At 37.8% G+C, this 15,665-nt stretch overlaps 1 long non-coding RNA gene across 1 annotated transcript in view; it reads right to left on the bottom strand.

Moving 5' to 3' along the window:
* Nucleotides 1–2,552: 2,552 nt before the first annotated feature.
* Nucleotides 2,553–15,665, bottom strand: part of LOC309620028 — a 77,128-nt gene continuing 64,015 nt past the window's right edge. Inside the window, exon 2 of the long non-coding RNA XR_014239386.1 lies at nt 2,553–3,476. This is a non-coding gene — a long non-coding RNA (uncharacterized lncRNA). The remainder of the gene's footprint in view (nt 3,477–15,665) is intronic.

Below are 15,665 nucleotides of genomic sequence, written 5' to 3'. Positions count from 1 at the left end.
TAGGTTGGCAACTATGTAATATACCCAGAAACCAGCAATTTTCCTTTTTTAAAATTGAACTTGTCTGTAAAAATCTAAACGTCTTAGAACACAATTGTCATGGAAGATGCAAGGACACAGAAAGTGTATAGATATTGCCATGATTGCTGGCTACATATCTGTGAGAAAATCCATTAAGCCCTTCTGAGTAAAGCAAGGGTGACAGTGACCTCAGAAGCTTCTCGTAAGGTCTAATAATCTTTGATTTCTCTGGCTGCAAGGCCTCTCAGACTGTAAAACTTCAGATTTTCTCTTTGGTGGCCTTTCGTCTTTCCTGTTCACATCTTTATGCTTCTGCAAGGCCTGCCTTAAACCGCATTCAGCTGTTTTCCCTAATAAACATATGCGTTCTGGATATGAGCATCAACATCTCTTAATCATCCTTTAATCTGTGATATTGGGGGAAGGGGGTATTTATTTGATGTGGAATAATTGTGGCATTTTCAAACTGTGTATCAGAGTCGTTTGGTAGAGACAGGCTGAGTTGGTCAAGAGCCAAGTGGGACATGGGGCCCAAGGAGAGCTAGCACTCAGAAGCTGGTTCCAGAAGAAATGCCGACTTGAGGCAGAGAAAATCTGAGCAGAAGCCTATTGCTCTGGGAAATAAGGAGGCAGACGATGCGGATTCAGGAGAGGCCCCAAACTGAGGTGCTCGGAGGCTCGAACACTTTTCCTCACGTAGTAAGCTGAGCTTCAGAAATCTCAAGCAAGGAGGCAAAAGAAATATATCTATAGACTTGTAAGCAAACAGGTAACACAGCACCCTGGGTGTCTACCCGAGCACTAAACCATTGCCTCCAATGTGGGAGGAGGAAAATGCTACCTGTGACCTGCTTGCTCTCCCAGAAAGGAAGAGAAAGGGGTGTCCAGATGGAGACCTGGCCTCAGGCTATTGGCCCAAAGAGGGGAGAAAAAGGAGAGCCCTTGTCAAGGTTAGTAGAAAGGGGCACAGGATGGTGGCTTAAAGGTCAGCTTTGAGTCAGTGAATGTGTCAGACACTTGACATCTTTCACCTTTTATTCTTCTCTGTTGTTGGTATTTCTATGAGTCCTTCAAACTTCTGTCCTTTCATCTTTTTTTAAAATTATTTTTTAAAGTAATATATTTTAATGATTAAAAATTTGAATATGGGTAAGCAAAAACAAGTAAACAAATCACCAATAACCCCATTTTTTTAGTTAATGATTTTTCCTGTTTCTTCCCCTTTGATATATACATATGCTTTTTTTGGGTTTTAAAACAGTGGTATCATAAAATATATACATCTATTTATTTATTATATATGTGCCCTGATTTGTTTCACTTAATTTTATGTTGTGAGCATTTCCCTAAATCATTAGTTTTCAAAAACATGATTTTTTTTTTAATGGCAAAATACCATTTCATTCAGCCGATTTCTGTTATGTGTCTGGCACTTTGCTAGACGCTGAGGTTACAGATGTAAACAGGACAAAGCCAATTTCAGCTTTCTTGAGGATTATGTCATTAGGACTCCATCTCATAAATATTATTGGAATTAGAGGTTGTTCCCGATGATGTCTCATTGACCATGTCTTCATGCTTGAAGTAAGCGTTGTTTGTGGTTTATATTTCTTTATATAAACACTACTGAGCACAGAGGGGTACATCAGAAATGTTCCCGGTTTTGTCCTGACCTGTCCTCCTTTAACTCCTTTGTAATCTGGAATAACCCAAAGAGAGGTCATGCTAACTTCCTGATGTTGGCTAAAAAAATATTCACAGCCTAAAAGTTGAGAGTTATGTTTTATTCGGGGGACATACGGAGGACTTCATGCCCGGGAGGCAGCATCTCAAGTAACCCCAAGAAAACTGCTCCGAGGAGGTGAGGGGGGAGCTAGGATATACAGGAGTTTTGCAACAAAGGGCAGGTAGTCTGAACGTCAAAAGATTATTGTTAGATTATTGTTAAAGAAAACCGGATATCTCAAGTTAAGGAATTTAGCACTTTTCTTTGTATGGGAAGATGCAAGAGTCTGGGCTCACTGAAATCATTCCTTTGATATGCGCCTCAGCTATCTGGGGCCAGTATCCTGTGTTTTCACATCCTGAGTTCCCTCAGGGCTCACAGTGGGGAGTGGCTGCAGCCTGATGGCTGCTAGATGGCAGGTATTGTTTGTTTCCTTCCTGAGTTCCCTCAGGGCTCATCAGCTCACTGTAGGCGTTGGCTGCAATTGCTAATGACTGTGACATCATTTGTTTACTGATACGGCTTTTTTATAATTTCCATTGGAGTATAGTTGATCTACAATGTTGTGCTGGTTTCTGCTGCATACACACGTACATCCACTCTTTTCTAGACTCTCTTCCCACCTAGGTCACCCCAGAGCATTGGGAAGAGTTCCCTGTGCTATACAGCAGGTCCCTATGAGCTATCCATTACATACACAGTAGTGTGCATATGTCAATTGCAATCTCCCAGTTTATCCCTCCCCTCTCTCCCACCGCAAGCACCACAAGTTTGCTCTTTACATCTGTGACTCCACCTCTGTTCCGTAAATAAGTTCATTTGTACCATTCTTTCAGATGCCACATATAAGCAATATCATATTTGTCCTTCCCTGTCTGACTTACTTCACTCAGCATGACAATCTCTCAACTAATCTTAAAACTGTGTTGGGAATACCACTCGTCCTTCCAAGATTATTGTTTAAAAACAAGGACCCTTTTGACATGAGCCTTCCTCACCTCATAAGGTGGCATATAGGTTTGAGGTGGGAGTCCTTACATGTGCCCTTCACATCTCTATGGTTGTGTAGATAAATTTATTAAAATTTGTTGGCTTGATAACATTTTTTCTGAAGTAGCAAAAGGCTTCTCAGACAAGTCCAAGAACAGAGCATTATCAACACTCCAGAAGCCTCCATGGCTCCCACTTCCAGATGCTAATTCCCCTACCCAGGTAACCACTATCTGACTCTTAACAGCATAGATTTTATCTTTTTCAAGCTTTATAGAGTTTGTTCTCTTTTGTGTCTGGATTATTTTGCCCAAAATTATATTTGTGAGGTTCATCCATATTTTTGAGCACAGTTCTGTGGGTTTTTTTCCATTCTCATTGCTGTGTATATTCCATTGTAAATAACATACCACTTTTTTTTTTCTATTCTACTGTTGGTGAACATTTAGGTTTTTCTTTAGTTTTGAGTTTCTTAAGAATAATGCTGCAATACACTATTTACAACAGCCAGGACATGGAAGCAACCTAAATGTCCATCAACAGATGAATGGATAAAGAAGATGTGGCACACATATACAATGGAATATATTACTCAGCCATTAAAAGGAACGGAATTGAGTTATTTGTAGTGAGGAGGATGGACTTAGAATCTGTCATACAGAGTGAAGTAAGTCAGAAAGAGAAAAACAAATACCATATGCTAACGCATATATATGGAATCTAAAAAAAAAAAATGGTTCTGAAGAACCTAGGGCCAGGACAGGAATAAAGATGCAGACATAGAAAATGAACTTGAGGACACAGGGAGGGGGAAGGGTAAGCTGGGACAAAGTGAGAGAGTGGCATGGACATATATACACTGCCAAATGTAAACTAGATAGCTAGTGGGAAGCAGCCGCATAGCACAGGGAGATCAGCTCGGTGCTTTGTGACGATCTAGAGGGATGGGACAGGGAGGGTGGGAGGGAGGCTCAAGAGGGAGGGGATATGGGGATTATATGTATACATATAGCTGATTCACTCTGTTGTACAGTAAAAACTAACACAACATAGTAAAGCAATTATACTCCAATAAAGATGTGGGAAAAAAAAAAAAAGAATGGAAGAAGGAGAATTTGACCTGAGATTTTAATGTGGCCATTACATGTTTAATTATCATTTGCCTAAGCTTGGACTTTATTATGTTCAGATTTTTTTCAACATGCTCTACATTTTTTTTTAATGAGTAGAATTCTACACTTTGTTCAGGCTTGTTCCTGACTGGATTGTAAGCAGAAAGAAGTGTTCATATGATCATACTCTTGTCTTTAGAGAAGAAAACTGAGGACTAGAGAAAAGAAGTGCTTCAACCAAGGTCCCACAGTTAGCAGTGCTTGGAATTGAATCTAGGGCCACTCCCACTGCAACATTCTTCCATTTCATTGACTGTAAATTTGGATAGACAAGCCTTTTAATTTATTTTACCTTGAATTTCTCATAATCTTTTTTTCTAAAAGGGCAATGCAAAAAGGAGAGAGGAAATTCTCTGCTGGCTGTCACTAAGGAAATGGAAGATGGAAGGCACCCAGTAGCCCTGGCTGCTTTTTTCTGTGTCCTGTGTGTGGAATTGCAAAACTAAGCCTTTGTGTTGCATTGAAGCCAGCGACCATTACATAGCCATACATATGTCTGGGGATAAAAACTCACGATTGATGCAAAATCTGCAAAAGCAATTATTCCTTCATTGTAATCCATTAGGCATTTCCCTACCATTGCCCTTCAGGTTCTTTTTTGTCTTTCTTATTCTTGCTACAGATAGTGTCCAGCACTGAGAAATGGGGGAAAATGAAGAGGGGAGATACAGGAAGTGCCCAGGAGGAAGGGAAAAGAAACCCCAGCAAATTACTTTAATGTATAGAAACCCTGTCAGTATCTTGGGCTAGAAATAAATTCATTGTCTTCGACTCACAGTACCTGCCTGTTATTTTTTGGTAATCTCACGTCCTCACTGGAACAAAAAAATTGTCCCCATCGTCACCTCCTCTCTACACTCCTATCCACCTTTCTAGGAATCTTGTTTTCCTTCACCAACCTATTTCCTGTAATTGAAAGAAAAGGATAGGAAATCTCTTTGTTTTATATAGTCAAGCAGTTTGGATTTACTTTACATAGGGGAACATTTTAATTTTCTAGCTAAAGCTCTAATACAGTATCTAATAAAGATTAGATGCAGAAAATATCTGTTAGGTAGATTGATTGGATTTGGCGATGAGTTTAGTAGTCATTTTTTGAGTATCTACCACTGGTCAGGCTTTGTGGAAGGGGAGAGAGTCCCTGTGATTAAAGAACTTACTGTACTTAATGGAAGAGAAATACAGGTAAAGAGTAAAAATAGTGCCACCTTATAAATGTCATTAAGAGATAGGAACAAATCTCAGTGGAATCATTAAAGGGAGAATGACAAATTCCCTAGGGGAGTCAGGAAAGGCTTGAAGAAATATTAGTGCTAGAACTGAATTTTAAAGGATAACTACGACTCAGGATCATATATGAAAAAAAGCTTTCAGGCTGTGTAAAGACTTGGACATTACAGGAACTTGGCATATTTGCTGCACATTTAGAAATTCTGTGTGGCAGGAGCATTGAGGGAAGTGGCAGGAGATGGTATAGGGTGGAGCCGGAGTTTGAAAAATCTTGTACATCATGCTGGCGAGTTTGGATTTTATTCTGTGGGCAGCACAGGCTTTCAGCCTGAGAAGTAGTGTGATCAATTGTTTTTCTTTTGAAGAAAGGAAGTCTAGAGATGATATGTATGATGGTCTTGACAGAGAAACTAGTTGGAGAGCTATGTCAGTAGCCCCAGTGATGTGATGAGGATTCTCCGTGGGAGTGGAGATAGGGAACCAAAGACAGATTAACAGGAGAAAAAAACAATTTAATTTGTATCCACTGAGGTCTCCTAGAAATGGCACCCCCAAAGTGACCAAAGAAGGCTGTTTATATATCATTTTTAGACAAAGAAACAATTATTTGTGAAGATTTAACAAAACAAAGGGGCTTGTGCTTGGGGTAGCAGACCAGTGAAGAATTAACAAAGCTTGTTTATACAGCTCTCTTAGCCTTGAATTCCCCGCTTGTGGTGCTGAGGTTGCTTTCTATCTGCCTGGTATAAGGAGGATATCTTCACATGGGAGATTTATTTCCCCCTTTCAAGGGGAAGGATCGGGGTCAGAGTGTTGTTGTTTTAATCATTTCCCCTGACTGGCTGTTTCTTAGAAAACTTTAATTCAAAATAATCCATATGCTCCTGGGGCATATTTTGGGGGCAGCCTGCCCTGAGCCCCAACCGTGGTATGTCATTAAATTAATTTGAGAACACACAACAAAAAAAAGAAAAAAAAAGAATGCTGCAATAAAAATGCTTGTAGAAGTCCTTTGACATACAATATACATGCTTTTCTGTTGAGTATACACTAGGAGCAGAATTATTGAGTCATGAGGACTGCATATATTAAGCTTTGGTAGATACCGGTTTTCAAACAGTTCTACTACAGTACTGTTTTACCAACTTACACTCTCACAAGCAGGGCATGAGAGTTCTAGTTGCTCCATGTCCTTGCCAATGCTTGATACTGAGCATATAGCTTTTGTTTATAGTGTTTATAGGAAATAATCAAGATTCAAAATTTGGGACAGTATGTTCAGAGAACTTTAAATCATCTTTTTATTAGTAATGTTTAATCAGAGGACACAAAACTAGATACTTTCTTAATATTCCATTCTTATTAAAGATGCAAAGAAGTTATTTCAAAAATCAATAGTGTTTATATGAGTTTGTCTTTTTTCCTTTCCTCTGAACAGAATTCAGACACAAATATTAGTTTTCCCCAATACTCACTTCACAAATAGCTAATAGTAACAACTAATCAGCTGCTATCCCTCTTTACTCTTTGGAAAGTGGTTCACCTAAGCTTTGCTAAAACAGCACAATGACCAAAGACAGTTGAGAAATGAACATTAACATCTCTGTCATTTATCTTTGCCCTGATAAATCTGTGACAGAAGATCACCAATTGCATTAAGCTAGGTTCCAAAGCTACTTTTTTTTCTGCTATGAAATCTTTTTCTTTTTGACTCAAGTTCCTGAAGAGATTTAAAAGACCCAGTCTCTAGATCTAGCTAGAAATCTCTACCTAGGAGCTGGTTAGAAATACAGAATCTGTGCTCTAGCCAGAGCTGCACCTGAATCTGCATTTTAATAAGAACCTCAGGGGATTCATGTACATAACAAAGTCTGAGAAGCAGGGCTGACATTCCATTTACTACTTTTTTTACTTTGGTAAAACGAAGCAAAACAAAACAAAAACCCAAAAAACAATAAGACTCAGTCCTCACAGGTCTTTGCCTAAAATAGATCCAAGGCTCAGTCAAAGCTTTTCTGTAAAGGGCCGGATCCCAAATATTTGAGGCTTTCTGGGCCACATGGTCTGTGCCACAACTACTCAACTTTCTAGAGTGAAAAAAGCCGTGGGTAATATGTAAACAAATGGGCGTGACTGTGTTCCAATAAAACTTTATTTATGGGCACAATTTGAACTTCATATATTTCTCAAGTTTCATGAAATATTCTTAATTTTTTTTCTGTGATTTAACCAGGTAAGAATCATTCTTAGCTCATGGGATGTACAAAAGCAGACAGTGTGCTGGATTTGCCCTGCCTGTCATAGTTTGCCAACTCCTACTCCAGGGTTTGAATCGCTGATAAGGCAGGTGAGGACAGAGACCATGTCTTGGTCTCACTCTTGGTTCTTTAACCCTGACACAGAGCCTACACTCACAAATGTTGGTGGAATGAAATACTATTGCCATTTTTAAATTATGCAGCATAGCAGGAATGCCAACTTGAGATTTAAGGGCTTGATTTCTTTTATTCAGCATATAGGTATCATATGCCTACCATGTGTTCTGCATTGTGCAAAAACAAAAAAAAATGTTTACTGGAAGTGTTGTCAGCTACTCGGGAGAAAAACTTATTAACTTGTCATTCATCTTACACCACAAATGCCCTACATTCAGGACACTGGGTATTAGTATAGTAAATGCATGTGTCTATGAATAGCCACAGTTCTTATCTGTCAGGCATTTTGATGAGAATATTAGAAGCATAACTTAACAATGAAGTGGGAGGTATATTTTTCCCCTTTCCCATAGGCAGCCATAGTACAGCTAACATTTCTTTACACAGTGCATAATAAATTATGCATAAATGCAGAATTATAAACAAGTCAAATAGTCTGCAGCATGAGTTGCTGTAGTACATGCTGGTAACATTTGAGTTTTCTTTTATCATTCTCATTCTTAAAGTAAATAGTCATCAAACAAACATTTTACACATTCACAAAAGAATAAAGAAGAAAATAACCAGTAAAATTATCACTAAGGTTACCAGTGTTGACATTTAATTTCATCTTCCCTCTCTTCAGCATCTCTCTCTACAGTCAGGATACAAGAGAACTGCAAACTTTGGAGCCCAGTCTAATGGAATTCTATCCTCTTCTTGTTGTTTAATAACTGGCAATTACTTAATATCTCCATGCCACAGTATTCTCATCAGCAAGTGTATTAATATTCTACTGTGTGTGTGGATGTGTGTGTATACACACACATTTTCTTTATTTGTTCATCCTTCTATAGACATTTAGATTGTTTGCATGTCTTGGCTATTATAAATAATGCTGCAATGAACATGGGGTGCAGATATCTCTTCGATATCCTGTTTTCATTTTCTTTGGATGTATACCCAGAAGTGTATTGCTGGATCATACGATAGTTCTATTTTTAATTTTTTGAGGAACCGCCATACTGTTTTCCATAGTGGCTGCACCAATTTGAATTCCCAACAGTGCACAAGGGTTCCCTTTTCTCCACATTTTCACCAGAACTCTCTTGTCTTTGATAACAGCCATTCCAACAGGTATGAGGTGGTATCTCATTATGGTTTTGGTTTGTATTTCCCTGATGATTAGTGACATTGAGCACTCTTTCACGTACCTGTTGGCCATTTGTATATCTTCTTTGGAAAAAATGTCTATTCAGGCAGGCCTTTGCTAATTTTTAAATCAGATTGTTTTTTGGTGTTTTTTTTTTTTTTTTTTTGCTATTGAGTTGTATGCGTTCCTTAAATATTTTGGATATTAACCTCTTATCAGAGATATGATTTGCAAATATTTTCTCCCATTCTCTTTGTTTCCTTTTCATTTTGTTGATCACTTATTTTGCTGTGCAGAAACTTTTTAGTTTGATGTAGCCCTACTTGTTGATTTTTGCTTCCGATGCTTGTGCTTTTGGTATCATATCAAAAAATCATTACCGAGACCAATGTCAAGGAAATTTTTCCCTATTTTTTTTCAAGGAGTTTTACAGTTTTAAGTCTTACATTTAAGTCTTTAGTCCATTTTGAGTTAATTTTGTATGTGTTGTACGATAAGGGTCCAGTTTCTTTAGCATGTGAATATCCAGTTCTCACAGTGCAATTTGTTGAAGAGAATATCTTTTCCCATGAACTATTCTTGACTTTCTTGTCAAATATTAGTTGACCACATACGCATAGCTTTATTAGGGGGCTCTCAAGTCTGTTCCATTTGTCTTTGTGTTTGTTTTCATGCCAGTGCTGTACTGTTTTGATTACTTAGCTTTGTAGTATAATTCAAAACCAGGAAGTGTGATGCCTCTATATTTGTTCATTCCCATCACTGCTTGGTCAATTTGGGGTCTTTTGTAGTTCCATATGGATTATAGGACTATGTTTTTCTACTTCTGCAAAAAATGCTATTGGAATATTGATGGGGGTTGCATTGAATTGATAGATGGGCTTGGGTAGTACAGACATTTTAACAATATTAATTCTCCTGATGCATGAACATGGTGTATCTTCCCATTTATTTGTATCTTCATTTTTTTTTTATCAGTATCTACGGTTTCAGTGTACAGATATTTCACCTTGGTTAAAGTATTCCTAAAAAATATTTTTGATGTTATTATAAATGGGATTGTTTATTTCTTTTACAGCTAGTTTGTTGTTAGTGTATAGAAATGCAACTCATTTTTAAATGTTGATTTTGTACCCTGCAACTTTACTGAATTCATTTATTGGTTCTAATAGATATTTGTCAAGTCATTAGGATTTTCTATATATAAAATATGTCATCTGCAAACACAGACAATGTAAGTTCTTCCTTTCTGGTTTTGATAATTTTTATTTATTTTTCTTGCCTGATAGCTCTGGCTAGGACTTTGAGTACTATGCTGAATTGGAGTAGTGAGAGTAGGCACTCTAATCTTACATTTTTTCAAACTTTGACCATTGAGTAAGATGGTAGCTGGGAGCTTGTCATGTATTGCCTTTATTATGTTGAGTTACATTTCTTCTAAACCCGTCTTGTTGAGTTTTTATCATGAATGGATTTTGACAAATGCTTTTTCTATATCTATTGAGATGATCATATGTAATATATCTTTCATTCTATTAATGTGGTTTATCACATTTATTGATTTGCATATGTTGAACCATCCTTGTGTCCCACAGATGAATCCCACCTGATCATGGTGTACCATCCTTTTAATACACTGTTGACTTTGGTTTACTAATAGTCTGTTGGGAATTTTTGCATCTATATTTATTAGGGATATTGGCCTGTAATTTTCTTAACTTGTATCTATCTTTAATATCAGGGTAATGCTGGCATTGTAAAATGAGTTTGGAGGTGCTCTCTTCTTTTCAATTTTTTAAAAGTGTTTGAGAAGAATTGGTGTTAATTCTTCTTTAAATATTTGGTAGAATTCATCTGTGAAACAATTTCGTTCTGTGCTTTTCTTTGTTGGGAGATTTTTGATAACTGACTCAATCTCCTTGTTCATTACTGATCTATTCAGATTATCTATATCTTCATGATTCAGTCTTGACAGGTTGTATGTTTCTAGGAATTTATACATTTCTTCTAGGTTGTTCAGTTCGTTGGCATAGAACTGTTCATAGTAGTCTCTTAGGACCCTTTGTATTTCTGTGGTATCAATTGTAATATCTCCTCTTTCATTTATAGTTTTATTTACTTGAGGTCTCTCTTTTTTTTCTTGATTAGCCTAGCCAAAGATTTGTCAATTTTGTTTACCTTTTCAAAGAACCAGCTCTTAGGTTTGTTAATTTTTTAAATTGTTTTTCTAGTCTCTATTTCATTTATTTCTGCTCTAATCTTTTTAATATTTATTTATTTGGTTGTGCTGGGTCCTAGTTGCGGCAGGCGGGCTCCTTAGTTGCAGCATGTGGGCTCCTTAGTTGTGGCATGTGAACTCTTAGTTGCGGCATGCATGTGGGATCTAGTTCCCTGACTACGGATGGAACCTGGGCCCCCTGCATTGGGAGTGCGGAGTCTTAACCACTGCGCCACCAGGGAAGTCCCTGTTTCTGCTGTAATCTTTGGTATTTCCTTCTTCTGCCAACTTTTTGCTTAGTTTTATTTTTTAGTTCCTTTAAGTGTAACGCTAGGTTCTTTATTTGAGATATTTTTTTTCTTACTGTGTGCATTTATAGCTATAAATTATGTTGCTTTTGTTGCATCCCATAAGTGTTGGTATGTTGTGTTTACATTTTTGTTTGTCTCAAGATATTTTTTTGATTTCCCTTTTGATTTCTGCTTTGTCCCACAAGTTGTATAGGTTGACCTGTTTAACTTCCAATTATTTGTGAATTTTCCAGTTTTCCTTCTGTTATTGATTTTTAGTTTTATACCATCATGAAAGGAAAAGATACTTGATATAATTTATCTGTTTTTGAATTTGTTGTGACTTGATTTGTGCCCTATCATATGATCCATCCTTGAAAATGTTCCATGTGCACTTGAGAAGAATGTGTATGTTCCTGCTGTTGGATGGAGTGTTCTATATATGTCTGTTAGGTTTATTTGGTCTATAGTTTCATGCAGTTCCACTGTTTCCTTACTGATTCTCTATCTGGATGAACTATCCATTGTTGAGAGTGGGGTATTAAAATCTCCAACTATTATTGTATTGTTGTTTATTTCTCCTTTTAGTCCTGTTAGTATTTGCTTTATATATCTACTATATATGTGTAAATATATATTGATATATTTCCACAAACTTTTCAACACATATTCCCTTTTCACTGCTTATTAAGTTTTTCTTTTATTAAAAAAATACTACATTCTCATATATTTTAGGGTTCATTTTTAAATGAATTCTTCCATTATATTGATCCATACATTGATTCATATTCTATTTATTTAAAGAAAATTTATAGAATGCCTATTGTGAGCTGGACACACTGTTTTAATCGTTGGAGTTTTATAATGTGTTGAACATAGGGCAAGTTCTCTTTTTTGAAATCATTCTTTTACCAAAGTTAGTTACTTAATAGTATATTCTTCCATTTGCATTTCATTTTGTTCATAATAAAGTCTGTATTGTGATTACTTAAATTTATAAATTGATCTGAAGCAATTGACCTATTTTCATATTTTACTCATTAAAGGTAGATCATAGTACCTATCTCCATTTATGCAAATAATCTTTTTTGGCTCTCCAGAGTACATATACCCAAGATTATCTGAGGTATATGTGAATTTTGTTGCTTTTATCATATAGCTATTACTTTTTGATAAATAAAACATTTTGTTTTCTATATCTTTTCTGCATTTTGTGACTTTTCAATGGATTATCTTGAGTTTTATAAGGAAAAGTTTGTCTCTTTTTCCCTAAGTGATATAATTATTATTACTGTTTCCTGTTTTACTGCACTGTCCAGCACTTCCAGATCACTGACAAAAGTAAGAATATGATTTTAAAAAGACACTTTTATTTAGGAAGTAATGGGATGATTTCTGTGTTCATCGTTTAGGTAAAAGGAAAAACATTAAACTACTTCAGTGAGGTCACATTCTTCTCATTTTTACTTAACAAAAAATATCTCTGAAATAGATACTGAATTTTATTAAATTCCTCTTTGACATATATAGTGTTTCTTCTTTGACTCTTTGGTGTGATATATATTTAATACTTGTCTTAAGTCATAGTGCATTCTAGTGATAACTCTACTTGTCGTATTGTATAAGGTTCGAAGCTGTTATTAAAATTTTTGCCAGTGCTTAATGTAGAATTTTTATAATTTTCACAGGTAGGATTGGGCTTTAATTCTCTTTTGTGTTGCCTTCAGGTTTAAGTAGGAGAGTTATTTTACTTTATGAGTTAGGTAGCTCTCTATTTTCTTCTGTCATTTGGAATAGCTTATATGTCCTGGGAATTATCTATTTTTGGATATTTTAAAGAATAGATAAAATTGTAAGATAGTGCATCTTACAATCAAGGGGATGTTAGAATTGAGTAAATAATGTATTGTTTTGTTGTCATTTATAGAAGAGAAACCTGAGGCAGAGAGATACTAAATAACTCACAACTACTAGTTGGTAGAATAAAGATTTGAAACCAGGTGGTCTGGCTCCAGAGTTTTGGCTCACACCCAGTGCCCCAGACTGCTGTAAGCTCTGCGCAAGCTCCATAACTGACTGTATCGCTTACTCTTAGCTTCCCATGCTGACTGGATTCTGGCACATTCGGCTGCTCTAAGCTTTATTACTTAGATTAGCATAACTTCTTGGATTTTGTGCACCTCATATCACTGATACCTGTGTGCTGCGCCCATTTACTCTGCTGCTTCAGGCTCTTGAAGTCCAGAGTCAAGCCTCAGGCCTGCCCTACTCCCACTCCCTGCAACTAACACCCCCCGCACCCCAGCTTATCCTCAGCCTTATCTTGGCTTTCTGTGTCTGACTTCTGCTTCCCCTGTATAATTCCTTTGTTGTCTCAGTGTTCTAGATACCAATAGTGATACCAAGAAGGATTTGTACGAATGGGATTCCTAGAAAACTGCCTCCAAGGGGATTCTGACTGGCACACCACTGTGTTAGTATCATATGAGTATAGAATACAGAGATAGATTCAAGTGTTCACACATTTGTCCTCTTATATGCAAGCATGATAGTGCTATAGTTTTATATCTAGTCATTTGATGTAAACTCTCTCTCTGCAAATCCTAAAATATCCTTAAAATATTAAACTAACAATTTCCCCCGGGGGTGGGGGCCAGGTGCAGGGACCTTCCCTTGTATGCCTTAGCTTCCCTTGTACTTGCCATAGATTCCTACATGTAGCGGGTGCTCAGTGCATTTTTAACTGAATTTATTGCCTTGCAATGCATTTGGGTCCAAAAAATTACATTATATCCCCCCTGCATTTATTTTTCAACATTTCTGAAGTGTCATTTCCTGCCTAGGTGGGAAACTTTTCTATAAACAGAGCACTTGCTTTCTCATCAGGGCCTATTCTATACAAGAGGGAGAGAGTTTTCTCAGTGTGGCCTCAAGGGCAACTCTCTGGATAAGGACGATGACTCATCCTCCCAGGGTCTCCCTGCTGAAACGCTGCAAATAAATATATTCTGCAGAGGACGCAGAGTACTGTGGTGCGGATAAGAAGGGAAAGCTCAGCGCTGTTGGACAAGGAGCCTCTGCCGTCACAAAGCTGTCAGCCGCAGCTGAGAAACCCCTTCGAAAGGGAGAATCAGAGGATCAAGTAGTGCCCCTGGGTGTTTTGGCACTTTAAAAAACAGTGCAAGCATATTTGCTTAAAACCCTAAGAATAAGCTTAATTGCAGAGCCTGGAAGGTAACGTTGAAATGCAGAGATAATAAGAAAATGTCAGGGCTAGAAAGCTAAGGATCTTGGTGAAACATATCAACAGTGCTAAACCAAAATTGGTGTTTGGCTATATTTATGCAAATAGCTTAGTTTCTGATAATGCTTGTAATTACACAACAATTATTGGGAAATACGAGAAAACAGATTTGTCTGTCAACCTAGATGGTAAACTCCTTGTTGAACATTTTCTCCAGGGATGAGAACATAAGGGATAATGCGTCATGAAAGCTATATCCCTTCAACACACCTCTATTGACTTGCTAATATGTGTCATGCCAGGGGTGTTGGTAGGATGGGGGGGGTGGGTGTATGGCTGAGAAGGGCCTGAGAGAACCCACAGTGGATTAGAGAGCAGCTTTGTAAGCACTGGATGACGTAAGAACACATGAGAGACCCTTCCTTTGGGGGAGGGGGATGGCAGTGATCGGGGAAAAGCTGGATACTGAGTTGGATTTGGAAGAACAGGTTAGAGTTTTCTGGGTGAAGAAAGGTGGAATTAATATGGCTTATTCCAGAGAAAGTGAGCATCATCTGCAAGGGAACAAAGTGTGAGACACCATGTTCCCTCTGGAGAACTATATGTAAAATTGTTCAGTATCGCTGCAGCTCGAAGGGAGACATGGCAAGGCTCAAGGGGAGAAAAGGCAGATCATGAATGGCCATGTGTTAGGTTGGGTTCCCCCAGAAACAGCCCCTGAGATAAGGACTTGAGGGCCAGTGGTTAATTTGGGAGGTGATCCCAGGAAGCACTGGTAGAGGAGAAGGAAATGAGAGCAGGTTACTGCTATGGGCAACTGGGGCTCCGTCCACTGGGGATCTCTGGAGTGACTCCATCTCTGAGTTGTCCTGTCTGAGGGGCAGGAGCTGGGATATATATCCAGCCAGCTCTCATCTATTATTGGGTGAGGGCTGCTCCCAGGAGAGTTAACCCCCTGGCTCTTTGGGCTTTCCCCTGAGACTGAAGAAAGCTCTCAGGAAGAGACTTACAGGTGCTTGTGGTAACAAGCTGTTGGCATGTACAAGAAAGGTGCATTTCAAGGGGATAAGAATGGGACACATATGGCACCTACTATTGGCCATGTATGCCATGCTAAGGATTTAAGCTTTTAGCCTAAGGAAAAGGGGGAGCTACTGAATTATTTTCATCTGGGGAGTGGTTATATGATGAGATTGGCATTTTAGAA

This window comes from Balaenoptera borealis, assembly GCF_965194805.1.
Source record: "Balaenoptera borealis genome assembly, chromosome: X".
Taxonomy (NCBI): domain Eukaryota; kingdom Metazoa; phylum Chordata; class Mammalia; order Artiodactyla; family Balaenopteridae; genus Balaenoptera; species Balaenoptera borealis.
The sequence above is the reverse complement of the archived record's forward strand: the minus strand, read 5'-3'. Positions and strand labels throughout refer to the sequence as shown.